Raw genomic sequence first — 16,526 nt, 5'->3', positions numbered from 1 at the left:
GCTCAGGGACAGCCGGGTTTAACCCCTGGGCTGCCGGGGCAGGGCAGGGCAGCCCTCGGGTACCTGCGGGCACCCAGCCCCGGGCGCGGAGCTGAGTCAGGCTGTGATCCCATGACATCACCGGGCTCCACATGACCCTTCCCAGGATGCAGCCTGAGAGACAAAGCACTTTCCAGAAACCAGTCTGAGCCGGCAGCACGCTCAGCTCACCCCGGGCACCCTTCCCCTTCCTCCTCCTCCTCCTCCTCCAGCACCCACCCCCTGCTCCCCAGGGACGGAGCTCGCTCACCCACCGAGCTGGGATGAGACCCCCCGACCCGGATTCTTAACTAATTAATGCCATTAATTTAGTTATTTGCATTGCCCTTCCCCTCTTTTAAAGAGATTTTAACCCTCTCTTTTAAAGAGATTTTGTCCTTCTTTTTTAAAGAGACTTTATCCTTCTCTTTTAAGAGATTTTACCCCTATTTTAAAGAGATTTTAACCCTCTCTTTTAAACAGATTTTATCTTTCTCTTTTAAAGAGATTTTATCCTTCTCTTTTAAAGATATTTTACCCCTATTTTAAAGACATTTTGTCCCTCTCTTTTAAAGAGATTTTATCCCTCTCTTTTAAAGACATTTAACCCCTATTTTAAAGACACTTTACCCCTATTTTAAAGAGATTTTACCCCTCCTCTTTAAGAGATTTTATCCTTCTCTTTTAAAGATATTTTACCCCTATTCTAAAGACATTTTATCCCTCTCTTTTAAACAGATTTTATCCCTCTCTTTTAAAGAGATTTTACCCCTATTTTAAAGAGATTTTACCCTTCTCTTTTAAAGACATTTTACCCCTATTTTAAAGACATTTTACCCCTCTCTATTTTAAAGAGATTTTATCCCTCTCTTTTCTTAAAGAGATTTTGCCACTCTTTTAAAACGATTTTTTTCCCCCCCTCTCTTTTTTTAAAGATTTTTTTCCCACCTCTCTCCTCCTTTTGGAGAGATTTGGCTCTGCCAACTGGGGAGGGATGAGACACCCCCCTCCTTAACTTTTAACTAATTAATGGTATTAATTTAGTTATTTGCATTGCCCTTCTCCTCTTTTAAAGAGATTTTATCCTTCTCTTTTAAAGATATTTTACCCCTATTTTAAAGACATTTTATCCCTCTCTTTTAAACAGATTTTATCCCTCTCTTTTGAAGAGCTTTTATCTTTCTCATTTAAAGACATTTTACCCCCTCCCTTTAAAGACACTTCACCCCTCTTTTAAAGAGATTTTATCTCTCTCTTTTAAAGATAATTCTGCCACTCCTCTTTTTTAAAAAGATTTTTTTTCCCTCTCTTTTAAAGAGATTTTTTTCCACCCCTCCCTCTTAAGAGATTTCTTTTTCCCCCACGGTCTTTTTAAAAAGGTTTGTTCCCTCTCTTTTTAAAGGGATTTTTTCCCCCCTCTCCTCTTTTTTTTCCAGGCTCTGCCAAACGAGGTGGGATGAGAAAACCACCCCACCCTTAAATTTTTAACTAATTAATGTCATTAATTTATTTATTTTCAGTGTCCCTCCCTTCTTTCAAAGAGATTTACCCCTCTCTTTTAAACAGATTATTTCTTTCTCTTAAAGAGATTTCCCCCTCTCTTTTAAAGAGATTTTTTTCCCCCTTTCTCCCCCTTTTAAAAGGGATTTCTCGGCACACAAAAGTTCCCCAAAGTGTTGGAAATGTTTGGAGCAGCCCGAGATTAACATAATTAACATAATTACGCAACATAATTAACCCCAGAGCCCCCCCCCCTTTAACTGTGTCCCGCGTCAGGGTGGGAAATTCCTGCTGGGAGGGGGGAAAACCCCAGGAAGTGACCCCAGAAAGTTCCTCTGCACTGTCTGGGTTAAATATATCAATATATAAATATATCAATATATAAATATATCGATATATTTAATGTTATTTGCAAGGGGAGCTCCCCCAGGTTTGTGTGCAGTGACCCCACTGGAGCTGGTGATGACAGAGAACATCAAATAATGGCCAAAAATGGGGTTTGCCAGCCCAGGGGAGTGAATCTGGGGGGTTTGGGATGTGATTGAACAGCCCCAGCCCGGGCAGAGGGAGGGAGATCCCGGGAGCATCCCCCTGACATTGATCCCAAACCTCCTCCCACCAATCCCAAACCCCCTCTCTCTGATCCCAACCCCCCTGCCATTGACCCCAAACCTCCTCCTACTGATTCCAAACCCCCTCCCACCAATCCCAAACCCCCTCCCATTGATACCAAACCCCCCTCACCCATTCCAAACCCCCTCCCACCCATTCCACAACTCCCTCCCCACCTCTCTCAAATTTTCCAAGACCCTTCCACCTCTTCCACACCCTCACTTTTCCAAACTCCCTCCCCGCCTCTTCCAAAACCTTTTCCAATCCCTCATCCAGCTCCTCCAAAACCCCTTCTCTTCCAACCTCCATCCACCTCTTCCAAAACTCCCTCTCCACCTCTTCCATAACCCACCTTTTCCAAATTCCCCCCGTCTCTTCCAAAACCCTTTTCCAACCTGCATCCACCTCTTCCAGCCCTCTCCAACCTCTCCCATCCACCCCTCCCAACTCCCCCCTCCAACTATTCCAACCCCCCTCCACCTTTTCCAACCCCTTCCAAACCTGTTCCAAACCCCTCTCCCACCTTTTCCAAACCCCTCTCCCACCTTTTCCAACTCCTCTCCCACCTTTTCCAACCCCCCCTCGGCCTGGCAGCCCTCAGGGAGCAGCTTTTCCCTGGAATTCAGGCGTCCCTGCTGCCGGCACAGCAGCCTGACAACTGCATCTCCCCCCGGAGTGGAGCGTGTCCAGCCGGGAATCCCAGCTCTCATTCCCATTATCCCAGGACTCTCATTCCCATTATCCCAAGGCTCTCATTCCCATTATCCCTCCCCAGACACATCTGGAGCCGGGGCCGGGCCGGGGGCGGGGCTGATCCCGCCGGGAAGGGCCGGGAAGGGCCATCAATCCCCGGGAGCGGCTCCTTCCAGCCCTCCCTGAACCCCGAGCCGGGTTTCCTTTGGGATTCTCCTTTGGGATGAGCAGCTCCATCTCCAAAGTTTTGGGGGGCTGTGATTGTTCCCCCTGGGGTTTTGTTGGGATGGGGGAAGGCAGTTCCCGGAGCTGCCCCGGGACATTCCACACATCCCACGGGGAGCTGAGCCTGGCTCAGTAATCCTGGAATAACGGGAATGGTCGGAGCCCTGTACTGGCACTGAGTTACTGAAACAATTAATGCAGCCCAAAATCCTGAAGGGAAGCAGGTGCTGGATGCTGGATCCCCCATGGAGTACCTGTTTTCCAGGGAAGACAGGGATGGGAGCAGGAACATCCCACACACCCCCTGGAACATCTCCAGGGACAAAGCCCTGGGACACAAAGTCCTCCCAAAGGTCCCACTGAACAGACCAACAGCCCGGATGGAAATGCAGGATGAGCCTTTCCAGCCCTCCCTCCCAGCACGAATTCCCAAGGATACCCCATCTCCCAGCCCTGGAATTCCTTTGGGAGCAAAAACCAAACACCACCAACCCCCTCCCTCAGCACGACCTGGGAAATCACAGGAAAAGGGAGAGAAGGGAGGGGAAAAAAAAAGGGGAAAACCCCCAAAATTCCCAGTTCCAGAGGAGGGTCAGACACATTCCAGGCCTCCCAGGGAGTGTTTTCTACGGCTCTGATCCCAACTTTGCTGCTCCTGAGGATCCACTGGAATCCAGCAGGGGCTGATGGACAAACCAGCCTTGCAGCCACCTTGGATCGCTCCCTACAATGCCTGGGAATTCCTTTCTCCCAGCAGGACGTGGAATGTTCCCCTGGGAAGTCGCTGTTTGACCTGAGCTTGTTTTCCAGTTCTGCCACAAGTGGTTTTTTTCTTTCCCCCCACCCTGGGGCACAGAGCCAGAAGTGAAATAACTTGGGAAAAGTCCTTAAAAAAATCGAGACACAAATTAATAAAATCCATCTCTAAGGCATGGAGTGCCATCCCTGTGTCCATGGCTGACAACAATCCATGGAAAACATGACCCAGGGATAAACCTGCACGCAAAGTTCATGACCCTGTCATGCAGATATTTTAAAAAAATGAACTTTAAGGCGCCAAATTCGGGACTGATCTTGGATTTTTAGAGGCTGAACCGACGCCAGGGCAGCGGGAAAACGCCACAGGTTGGAAAACTGGGTCATCCCACGCCGGGATCCACCTGGATAACCACAGATCCAGGTTTTCCCAGGTGAAGGGGGCACGAGGCAGGAGGGCAGGGAGGGCTGGGGGGTCCCTGGGGCGGCTCAGGCCGTGCCTGGGGCTCAGGATCCCGGGAAAAGAGGAGCCCTGGGAGCGCCGGGGCTGAGCCGGGCGGGGGATCCTGGCTCCATCCCTGCTCCCGGCGGGAATGCCGGGCCCGGCCCGGCCCTCCAAGGGTTAAGTGCTGCCATTTCGGTGCCATTCCCGATGTGTCCATTAAGGGTGTTACATAACAAAATGGCAGCGCTTAACCCTTCCCTGGCCGCGCTCCCGCTGCTGCTTCCCGGGATCTGCCGTGTCCCGGGATCCCCCACCCCCAACCCCTCCCCGGCCCCGCTGGAATCGTCTCCCCCTTCTCCCACTGCTCCAGGGGAACACTGAGGGGTGCTGAGGGCTGGGAAATCCTCGCCATTCCCAGGGATCAGAGCCCACGGGAGTCCCCTCCCGTGCCAGGAGCGGGAAGTTGTCCGGAGTGATGCACCGGCAGGGATTGGCAGCGCTGGGAAAAGAGGAAGGAAACAGAGGGGAAAACGTGGGATACGACGGAGCCTGGAAGAGCCTGGAGAGGCCACGGGGCCCCCACGTGGTGCCAGATTCCGAGGGGAGCTCGGGAAGCACTTCCAGCCCCAGGGATCTGCTGCTCCCTCCGGAATTGTGGAGCGCCAGGAAGCGACCCAGGGGAAACACTTCCCAAAGGGAATGTCTGGAGCTGGGGCTGAGCTCCAGCAGCACAGACACGGAGCCGTGGGTTGGACACGGAGTTCGGGGTTGGACACAGCCAGGAACGGGATTCTGGGAGCTGGAATCCCACCGAGCTGGGATCCCAGCTTCCCACGGGATCCGTGTGCACCCACCTTCCAGCTCCCTGCCTGAGCTCTGAGCTCTGCCCGAGGGCTCTGGGCAGGGACAGGAGCATCCCAAAGTGCTACTAGAGATGGAGTTGGAAAAATGGGAATAGCTGCTGCCTGGAAAAACCACCACTTGCTTGAGTTTTGTAAAACTTTGAGGCAACTGAGGCGAGGGGAAACGACAGGAATCATGGAAGAATTTTGCTGATTTTGTCGGAATTCGGAGGAGTTTCCACTATAGAGGGGAAAATTCTAATAAAGCAACTAAAAATCCATTAAAACATGATTTTTTTTCCCCTTGTTAAATACTTTTCCTGGTGCTGCTGTCCCTCACTTTTGGAGTATCCAGCCTCAAAACAACCCCTGCCACAACCACACGGGTTCCAACTCAAGGATTCAGGGATGAGCTGCGGGGATGGAGCTGGTTCTTTGTCACCCCTGGGAATCCCCCCCCCTCCCAGCAGAGGATTAAAATCCAAGTGGGTTTTGTTGAAGGACAAAGCCAGGAGCAGAATTCCCAACCCTTCCTGCCAGGTATGGATTTCTCCAGGCACATTGATATTAATTAATCATTAAAAACTATTTATTTGGGACTCCAAAATAAAACCTTCTGCTTAAAGGGGCCACGGTTTTGATTGCAACTTTTATTTAATGGGATATTTCAATATTAAATATTCAATTTAAATATTAAACAACGGGCTGCAATCAAACCCTCCCCTCCCCAATTAATGTCTGATGTTTATTAAAGGAGGGATCCTGAGCTGGTTCATTGATTTTAACGGGGCAAAATTTGCATATTTAAATAGCCCCTCACAACCCCAGCACCACACGCTGGGCACGGGATAACAGGGGCAAATTCCTTGGGATTCCTGGATTTTTTTGGAACTGGCTGCAGCCCCCTCTCCCAAAACAAAGATTCCTGTTCAATCCCACAGAAAAATCACTGGACTTGCCCTTGGTGCCATCACAGAGGGAACTGGGATAAGTGGATGCAAAAAGGAAAATTTAAGTTACTGAGGAATTTTCTCATCTCCCCACCAACATTCCCATTTTCCTAAGGAGGACTTGGAAATTGAGATGAACTGGAAGGTTTGTTGCTCTGGTGTTACAGAGATGCTTTTGAGGGCTTTGCTCACAGTCACCCCAGGAGGGGTTGGACCCGAATTCTCCCTGAAGTTTTACTTAGAAATCCCTGGGCAGGAATTCTGGCAACAACTGCCCGGGCTTTGTGTTATCCAAGGAAATCGTGGAGATCCCTCAGTGTGGGACAAGCATTTGGATTGTGGTAACAAGCTCAATGCACCAAAAAAAAAAAAAAAAGGTATTTATATATTTTATGTGCTGTTCTACAGCTGCACGAGGGGTTTGGGGGCATTTCCAGGTGATAATTCACCCAAAAAGAGCAGGTGGAGGAATTCCCATGATCCAAGCTGGATCCTCCTGCTGCTCCTGCCCCTTCACCTCTGGCTCAGGTCACCCAGAGAGGTGTTCCCACGGTTCCATTCCCTGTTTTTCGGTCCCCAGGATGGAATCACTCGGCAGGATTTGGGTCACAAACAGCAACAAGAGGTGAGGTTGGAGGAGAAGTGAGGACCAGGAATGCTGAGCACTGACCCTGGAATGTCCTGAGCTGGGAGGGATCCACAGGGATCACCCCCCAGGACTCTCCCCTCACTCCCTGCTCCAGCTGAACAATCCCAAGTGCCCTCAGCTGCTCCTCATCCCCATTTTTTGGAGGGAAAAATCCCCCACACAGTGGATAAATCCCTAAATTCCTACTTAGAAAACGCTTCCTTTGACACCCCCTGGGACAGGGGAGCCCCAGCACAGGACAGAGCTCGGCTGTTCCCTCCCTGAGCGTTGCCAGGGCTCCAAAATCCCTGCCTGGATTTCACTCCCATTCCCAGATTTCACTCCCATTCCCAGTTTCTCTCCCGGGGGCTGCACGAACACCCAGGACACGCAGGGAGGCTCCAGGAGGGAATTTCCCTGCTTGTTTTTGCTTCTCCTCTTGCCCCAGACCAACAACATCCAGCAGCTGCTGTGAAACCTCCCTGTCCCTCAGGAAACTCGGGACATTTCCCTCCTTTGGAGCACGAAATGCTCCGGGAAAAGGGAGTTTTGGGGAAGGCACAGAACTGAGTTTGATCCTTCCTCGGCCTGGACAAGGTGGGAGCTGCAGGTGCAGGACACATTTCCCCCCCATCCCAGCCCAGCTCTGCGTTCCCAGGACTGGAATTCCACGTCCCAGACCCTCCCATCCCACGGCATTCCCGGTTCCTACCTGGCAGGGAAGGTCATGGGTTCCCACGGGGATCCCGACGGGGCCGAGCGGCACAGGGGGACGTGGCTGAGGATCCTGAGGGGAGAGAGAGGAGGGTCAGGACACTCTGGAACAGGAACCACCCCAAACACCCTGCTGGGACACTCAGCCTGACCTCTGGAACCCGCAGGGAAGGAGGGAAGAACCGCATCCCAGGATTTAAGGAAAGGAAGTGCCCCTGGAAGCCCTGGGATTGTCTGGGATGGGGGTGGGTTCCCGGGATCAGAGTGGGTTCCCGGGATCAGGGTGGGCTCCTGGGATCGGGGTGAGTTCCTGGGATCAGGGTGGGCTCATAAGATCAGAGTGGGTTCCCGGGATCAGGGTGGGTTCCCAGGATCAGAGTGGGTTCCTGGGATCGGGGTGGGCTCCCAGGGTCAGGGTGGGCTCCCGGGATCAGAGTGGGCTCCCGGGATCGGGGTGGGCTCCCGGGATCAGGGTGAGGGTGCAGCCCCATAACTGCTGCCCAGTGGCTGCCCAAACTCCTCCCTGCCAGCTTGGCCTCTCCTTTCTGTGGCAGCCACCAGGGACTGAGTCACTTCCCCCCTCCCAAAGTTCCAGAGGGAATTTCCCTTCATCCCAAAGGCAGGGGAGCAGCTGCCCAGCTCCCAGTGCTCCTCCCTGGAGAGGGGGCAAGGGCTGGGAAGGGTCACCCTGGGATGGATCCCCAAGGTCACTCTGTCCCCAGAGCCAGGACACTGTGCCCGGCACAGCTTCCCTGTTTTCCTGTCTTAGGCAATCCCAAAAGGATTCCAAAGGTTCACCAAACTGCTACAAAAGTGTGGATACAGAGAGGGAATGAATGGATCCGGGTCAGCATTCCAGAGGGCAGGTCTGGCTAATTATAGCTCATCCTATTATCCAATGCTTTTCTAATTAGGAGCCCACTGAAAACCTCGGTGGGAGTGACTCTGGCGGGGCTGGAAAAGCCCATGGAAAGGGTGCAATTCCATGGGCTCCTCCTGCATCCTGGACATGAACAAACCCTCCTTCAGGGACAGACAGGCACACACAGCCCCCCCTCCACGGACTGGGGGGTGCCAAGGACCACGGGAATTGGGAATACGGCACTGACATGGGAACTGGGAGCCCTGACAATGGAATTGGGAGCCCTGGCACTGGAACTGGGAGCCCTGGCACTGGAACTGGGAGCCCTGGTACCGGAATTGGGAGCCCTGACAATGGAATTGGGAGCCCTGACAGTGGAATTGGGAGCCCTGACAGTGGAACTGGGAGCCCTGGCAATGGAACTGGGAGCCCTGGCAATGGAACTGGGAGCCCTGGCACTGGAATTGGGAGCCCTGGCACTGGAACTGGGAGCCCTGAACTCCAGCACAGCCACAGGAATTGGAGATCTGGAGCAGGAAGCTGCTGGGGGGGAGGGAAAGGGGGGGTAAATAAAAATCCAAATTAAAGTTAAAAAAGGGGGATTCTCCTGCCTGGCAGGGATCATTTCACGGAGGGGACCGGGAAAGGTCCTGGTGGTGGGAAGGGAGGATCCTCCAGGGAGCACAGGAGGCACCTCCAGCTCAGAGCCTGAGCTTTCCCAAGGAGTTTTCCCTGGATGAGCTGGGCAGTGCTCCCTGTGCTGGGGGGTCAGCAGGGATCACTCCCTCCCAGACCATATTCCTGTATTCCCGAGGCTCCATCAGCACAGGGCAGAACTCCCAGAGTGTCCCTGTCATGGGACTAAAATAGTTTTCCTCCTCCAGGGATCCGGAGGAGCCGTTTAACCCCTTCGGAGCCGCCGCTCCCGCTGACCCACATTCCGGGCCTGGAAGTTTCCACGGGGAGCTCCCGGCTCCACGTCCTCTTCCAGCCCTGCCCAGGCCTCCTCCCGCCTCTCCAAGGTGGGAATTTGGAATTTAACAGGCTCGGTTTGCAGCTAAAGCGACCAAGGAAAACACACCAGCATCCAGAGGAAAAACAGTCTGGAGGGTTCCTTTGGAAGCGGCGGCTTCAGGGAATCTGGGGATTAAAGAGTTAATCCTTGGAAGCCAAAGCAGCAGCTCTTCCAGCAGAAAAGTGGCTGGGAAGCTTTGGGATGCAGGAACTGGAGCTGCAGGAAGCCCTGAGTGCAGGTCCTGGGTGTCCAAGGCCAGTTTGTGTCCCTTCCCTGCAGGTCCTGCCCCGGGAAAGCCAAGCCCTGGGAATCCTCTCCCTGCCCCTTATTCCAGAGCCTGGATGCTTCATTTCGGAGGATTTCTGGGTCTCACTCTCATCAAGCAACTTTTAAACCCCTGAGAAGTGAAACATTCCATGGATCCAGCACCCACTGGAGCAGGATCAGCTCCGTTGGCTCAGACCCTTCTCTTGCACTCCCAAGTTTTCCTCTTTTTTTTCTTTTCCCCTTAAAATAATGCTGGAATTTCTACATCAGAACTCTCATTGCCACCAACATTCCCGACTCCCATCACCCAGAAGAACAATGATCCAGTAAAACCCAGCAGATTTACCCCCCAAAACAGGGGTTTAAAGCATCACATTTCCAGACTAAGACAGGCTTGGGAGTCTCCAAATTCTGCACAAACCCCCTCAGACAACCCAGGGAAGAGAATTTCTGCCCTTTTTGGGAATCTGAGCGACCTGGTGAGCAGAAAATTCCCATTTCCACTCCAGTATTATTCCTTGGCTTTTGCTGCCATGACCAGCTCTGGACACAGTTAAAAACTTCCCAGGGGTTGGTCGGTCCAGGAGGAGAATTCCAAGTGTCAAAACTGAGGGTTTTTAAGCAATGGACGCTCCAGAAATCCCAGATTCCTCCCTGCACACCTCCACAGAATTCCAGGAGGAGCCACTGGATAGAGGGAAGCCCTGCAGGGCGCAAACACGGAGTGGGAAAGCAATTCCCTGGGGATTCACGGGTCCTGATCCATCCTGTGCCACCCACCGGTGCTTCTCCCGATATCCAAGTGCCCAAAAATCCCAGAGGGATCTGCCCAGCCCTCCCTCAGCCCGAGGAGCCTCTCCCGGTGCCACCTTGGAGGGAGGGGGAAAAAAGCTCCTTCCAGGAGCTCCTTAATCCCAGGGCTCCCCCTGCTCGGAGCCAAATCCAACCGGTGACAAATTAAGAGTCTCTCCCACTCCCTCCCGAATTCCTGAGCCAGGGATAACGCCCAGGGCAGGCCATGGACAGCAGTTATAATTAACACCCTCTGGATCGATGGGATCAAGGGATTGATCCAACCACTGGTGACCAACCCCTGGAGGAGCAGGAGGGAATGGGAGACTCCCGGATCCTCCGGAGGGTTTGTGTGAAATGAGGCTGGACCTCCCCAAAAACACAGGGAATGGCTTCCCACTGCCAGAGGGGATAACTGGGAAGGCACTGAGGTGGTGAGGGCCTGGCACAAGTTATTCCACAGGGTTATTCCACAGGGTTATTCCACTCCATCCCTGGGAGTGTCCAAGGTCAGGCTGGAACAACCTGGCACAGGGAAGGTGTCCCTGTGCCCAGGGCAGGGGGGGGGCACTGGATGGGCTTTAAGGCCCTTCCAACCCAAACCATCCCAAGATTCGGGGGATTTTTGGTCCCAGCTCAGCCACACAGCACTTCCCAAACACCCCCTCCTGCTTCCCTGGATCCTGGTGTCCTGAGGGATCCGTGACATGTGCAATATCAAAATCAGGCTCACTGAATTCCTTCCTTAGTCTTCCTCAGCATCATCCTCAGGCTCCTACCAGGAGTAAGTCCCCCCTCAGGTCCCAGCCAACAGCATTCCCATGGTTTTGTTCCCCAGGCCATCCCTATCCCTTAAGCCAGGCCTGGAAAAGCCCAGCCTGGCTGTTAAACTGCCCTGCCCGGGGCTCAGAGCAGGGTTGGGTCCAGCACAGGGAATTAATTCATCCCTCCCTGGACACACTTGGCAAAGGAAGCAGGAAAAGCAGAGGGATGTTTAATATCTTGGACAGAAACTCAAGGGACAACCTTTTCCCACCACGGAATTCCCTGTGTGCCCTGGAAAACAGGGCGCTTCCCACCTCATATTCCACGAATAACTGACTCATCCGGCTTCTTCCTGACCATTCCCAAACTTTCCCACCATCAGCATTCCCAAAAGACATCCAGACCTGCCGATACAACAACCCCAAGCTTCTCCTGGGGACCCCCCCCGCTGAACCCCACGGAGCAGGGACAGTCACTGCCCATTCCCAATTTTCCAGGGATTACAAGACGTTGATTTAACGCTCCCAACTATCTTTAATTGTTTAATTATTAGGCACAGACAGCCCGGATCAGTGTCGAGCTGAGCCTCTGCAAGTCCCACAAGGATCAGCTCCCAAGTTTTTTGGGAATGCCTTCTCCTTCCCCTCGGGAAAAGCCATCCCACGAGCCACAGTCGTCTCCCTTTTCCCCCCAAACTAAATAAAATAAATGGAATTTTAAAGAGGCCTGAGACACCAAACTCTGTCCCATTCCGAGGGTTTACCAAGGCATTACCATGGAATCATGGAATCCTGGAATGCCCTGGGTTGGAGGGACCTCAAAGCCCATCCAGGGACACCTCCCACTATCCCAGGTTGCTCCAACCCGGCCTTGGACACTTCCAGGGATGGGGCAGCCACAGCTTCTCCGGGAATTCTGTGCTGGTGCCTCCCTGGGAAGGGAGCTCCCTGCTCCTGGAGCATCCCCAGCTTTCCAGGAGCACAATCCACAGGTGGAATGAGCTCCTCTGGATCCTCCCACCCCAACACCATCCTACTGAATATGACACCAGCACCACACCTTGCCACTGGAGAGGTGTAACTTCCATGTTTTCCAAGGAAACCCAGGGAATTTCAGGTCTCTGTTGTGGCTGGATCTCAGTGGGTGGCTCGGCGTGTCCGGGGGCCACGAGCCCTGATTCCCAGGGGATTTCCTGAGATCCTATTAAACATGAATGGCTCCAGTTCAGCTCCCCTAATTCTCCCAAGCATTCCCAAGCCCGGGATCACGAGGCTGGAGCAGCCAAGGAGCCCCCTGGGCACGGCTGCTCCTCACCCAGCACCAGGGAAACCAGCAATGAAGGGGATCCTGGAATTCAATTCCTGCCTCATTTCAGCACCTGGGAAGTCTCTGTAGGATAATCCAACCAAGGGAAAAGCCACTGCTGACCGTCCTCAGGGATATTTCCCCCCAGGAACAGCCCCAGAAGGACTTGGTTGGACCCCAGAGTGAAGGAGAGGGGTCACGACAGCCCCAGTTTCAGGACTCACTGAAAACTCAATCAAGGCTTCGGGTTTTTTTCCCCACTGAAAAGCTCCAAAATCAGACTTTTATCCCTTCAACTCCAGCACAGAGATCTCACCATGAACTCCTGTTTGTTTGGGGTGTTTCATGGAGAAAGGGGAAGAAGAGATCAGCTCACTCTTACAGCACCAACCTTCCAGCAAATGTGATGGAAAAGAAATCCCAGCTTTTTGAGGCACCATCACACCTTTGGAAGGGTTTTGTTCCCCACTTTGCCAGAGCCCCGAGTTCAAACACTCACTGCTGAAGAATTGGGAATGATGGGGTGGGAAGTGAGTGGAAGCTCTTCCCAGCAGGTGAGGCAGAACCTCCCCCACATTCCCTGCTGGAATGACCCAGGACTCCAGTGCCTGGTTCCTGCCACTCCATGGGATGCAAATACCAGGAAATCAGACAATGCCCGGCCTGGAAAACCACTCCAGGCACCAACCTGTTCACACATCCACAAAGCTGGAGACACTGGAAGATGCTTCTCCAACCCTGGAAGTGTCCAAGGCCAGGCTGGAGCAACCTGGGACAGTGGGATTTGTCCCTGCCCGTGGCAGGGGGTGGCACTGGGTGGGATTTAACCCCCTTTCCAAACCCAACCATCCCAGGATCCCACCCCCAGGTGAAGGGGTGCCACAGGGACGCAGAGACCGAAGGAAACACAGGAAAGCCTAAAAAAGAGGATTCCAAGGAAGTCTTTGTGCTGCTCCATCACCCCAGAGTGCAGGAATGAGCAGCTTGTCCATAAATAAAGTGCCAAACTCGCCCTTGGAGGTTTTAAGGGCAAAAACCTAAAACCAGCAGCACGGGGGGACAGCCTGATGGAACCACCTGGAAACCAGAATTCCAAGGAAAAACAGAACCCAAAGGTTGTCCTAGAGCTTCCAGTGGCACCTTCTCCTCTTTAACACTTATTTTGGCAGAACTGGGAAGAATTCCCATGTGTTTTTCCCCCCCCTTCCCCAAAAAACTCAACCACATCACACTTCCCATCCCGGCCCTCTGTGACCCCTCCAACGAGAGCAGCTTTGCACAAACCCAACGTTTTCCTTCCCCTCAGCCTAAAAATAGATCTCTCCCACATTTTTTTTTTCAGGCACCACAGTCCCAGGGAACATTTGGAGTGAAAGAAAAAAAAAAACAAAACAAAACCAAACCCCACAACACACACACACAGAGCAGACAGTCCATCATTACCCAGGTTATTAGAGGAAAAGGCCACAAATTGGAAGTGCAGGAATGCCTGGAGCAGGGCTGGGAGGTTTCCATTGTCACACAGGGATAGAAAAACCTCCACAACCATCACTCAGCTTCCCTTTTAATTTTGCAACAAGGGCTCAGCGTGAGGGTTTCCATTCCAAAGGGGGAACGGGCAGGACCACGTGTTCCCCTCCCGAGTTTTTTGCGGCGACACACGAGCAGAACAAACGAGGATTTGGAGTGTCACAGGTGAGTGGAGCCCGGGGAGGAGCTCAGAATAAAATAAAATTAAAAAAAAAAAGCCTCTGACCTCAAAGATTTGGGAGGTTTTAAATGCATTTAGTGCCCTTTAGTGGCTCCTGTCAGTGAGGGACAGCCACGCATCCCACCTGGAAGTTGGTGGGTTGAAATATGCCCCAAACCCCCCGAGTTTGGTGGGCAAAAGGGCATTTTCCAGGCACAGGTTCCACACAAAGGGAAAGCTCCACCCAAAGAGCAAAGCTGAGCCTTGCTGGCCCCCCCTGGACACTTCTCTCCTTCCCCAGTTTTGTGCCAGATATCGGGATTTTTGGATGGTTGGGGACCGGCCAAGGACTCCACCATTGCCAGAGGTATCCCTGGAAGTGGGAGGTGACCCCAAACGTGGCCTCATCACACCCCAAGGAACTTTGGGCTTGATTTTTAAACCCTTCCAGCACCACCCCAGGAATGCCAGGAGGGGATTCCCCTCATCCCAAGCATCATTCCCTCTCTTTCCCCCCTAAAGCAGCAGAGCAGAGGTGGCTCAGGAAGGAGTGGGGATGCTCAGATCCCCTATGGAGGGAGCGGGATAAGCAGGAAACAGAAGATCAAGCCCAAGTTCCTCCCACAATTCCAGTTCCTCTGGCAGCACAGGGATAACTCCAGCTCCCACCTGAGGTCCCTGAGAGGACCAAAGGCTGGATCTACGGACGGGTGTGGGAATAAGGGATCCAAACCCTTCCCCTGCCTTGCACAAACCCCACCAACATCCCAGAGCACACCAGCACTGCCTGAACTGGAACCAGCTGGAGCTGGGGGGAGTTGGACTCTGCTCCCAGGGAACAACAGGACAAGAGGGAACGGCCTCAAGCCGTGCCAGGGGAGGTCCAGGTTGGACACCAGGAGGGATTTCCTCATGGAAAGGGTGGTCAGGTGAGGTTTGGAGTCCCCACCCCTGGAGTTGCCCAAGGAAGGACTGGAGGTGGCACTCAGAGCTCTGGGCTGGGGGACAGGGACTCCATGATCCTGGAGTGATCCCAGGATGGCTGGAAGCTGCTCCACACACGACTGTCAGGGTGTAATTAGTGCAGAAAGTCGCCTGGCAGCTGGATGGGCCCCAGCCCTGACACACGGACACTGCCTCACACACCAGCACTGTTGCATCATCACCCACCCAGGAACCTCCTCACGGGGCTGCCAGGGCTGGGAGCAGCTGCTCCTCTGAGCTTCCACCCGGGAGCAGAGGGAATTACAGTCACCTGCCTGAGTCCTGCCGGGCACTGAGTCACCCCAGAGGGGCAGCTCCCCCTGCCCAGGGGACGCTCAGCAAGGGGGTTGTTCCTTCCCAGCACAGAACTCGGTGCTTCCCACACCCGGAGCATCCCACTGGGGAGGGATCCGCTCCTGGCACTGGGAGAAGCCAGAGGAGCAGCAGCCTGTTGCTCGCCCACAGATCACACCTGAACTGGTGTGAACTGGTGTGAACTGGTGGCAGAGCTGGGAGCTTCCACACCCCACCAGGCTGCCAAACACCCAGGGGGGGTCTGGGTTAGGAACACCCCGACAGAGCAGCTCCCAGCTCAGATCCCAGCCCCTGGAGAGGCCAAGAGCCCCCCAGACCCACGGGTGGGGTGGGGGCAGAGCTGGGGGTCACCCCCCAACAGTGCCATCCCGCAGGGAACGGCACATTCCCATCCTGCACACTCCAGGGATCCCGCTGGCATCGCCCAGGGGGGGTCTGGGGCAGGAACACCCCGACACAGCAGCTCCCAGCCCCGGGATATCACCCCCTTCATATTCCTGCCTGGAACCTGGCACTCCAGACCCCCCTGGGCGATGCCAGCAGGAACCCTGGAGTGTGCAGGACTGGAATGTGCAGGGAATGGCACTGAGGAGGGGAGGGGTGACCCCCCAGCTCTGCCCACACCCCACCCGTGGGTTTTGGGGGGGCTGTTGGCCTCTCCTCCAGGGCAGGATCACCCCACATCCCAGGGGAGCTGCTGGCACTGATGTTTGCCACGAGCCCAGCCCTCCAAAAAAAAAAAAGCTTCTTCCAAGCACCACACACCCCTTCATTCCTTACTTTCCTCCCTGCCTTGGTCCCTTCACCACCTCCACCAGCTCCTGCTCCTCCTCCCAGCCAGTCAATAGTTTGTCTGGGAGGGAGAGCAGGGCTCTCCCTCCCGCTGATCCCGCTGATCCATGGCAGCTTCCAGCCTCCTGGCATGCCTTATTCCCAAAGGCCCCCTCTGCTTTCACTTCCTGTGTGACTTGTCTCTCCACCAGCAGCTCCTCTCTTACTTCCAGCTACTCTCAGAGGGAAAACACCTGGGAGAGAGAGAGAGGGGGAGCTGGGAAAATGGAATCCCAACGTATCCATCAGCTCGGGGGGGGGAATGAAGTGGATCTTGAGCTTATAGGGGAAAGCACACACAAAAATAAAAAAAAAAA

General features: G+C 53.7%; 1 protein-coding gene across 2 annotated transcripts in view; it reads right to left on the bottom strand.

Annotated features, from left to right (window-relative positions):
* Positions 1-7,468, bottom strand: part of GATAD2A (GATA zinc finger domain containing 2A) — a 24,479-nt gene extending 17,011 nt beyond the window's left edge. For both annotated transcript variants that reach the window (XM_027664392.1, XM_027664393.1), the window contains exon 1: positions 7,382-7,468. The gene's annotated coding sequence lies outside the window, so the exon portion shown is untranslated. The remainder of the gene's footprint in view (positions 1-7,381) is intronic.
* Positions 7,469-16,526: the final 9,058 nt, after the last annotated feature.

The sequence above is a fragment of the Corapipo altera genome, unplaced genomic scaffold, assembly GCF_003945725.1.
Source record: "Corapipo altera isolate COAL_440 unplaced genomic scaffold, ASM394572v1 96, whole genome shotgun sequence".
NCBI lineage: Eukaryota > Metazoa > Chordata > Aves > Passeriformes > Pipridae > Corapipo > Corapipo altera.
Note: the sequence above shows the minus strand (reverse complement) of the source record. Positions and strands in the feature narration are given on the sequence as shown.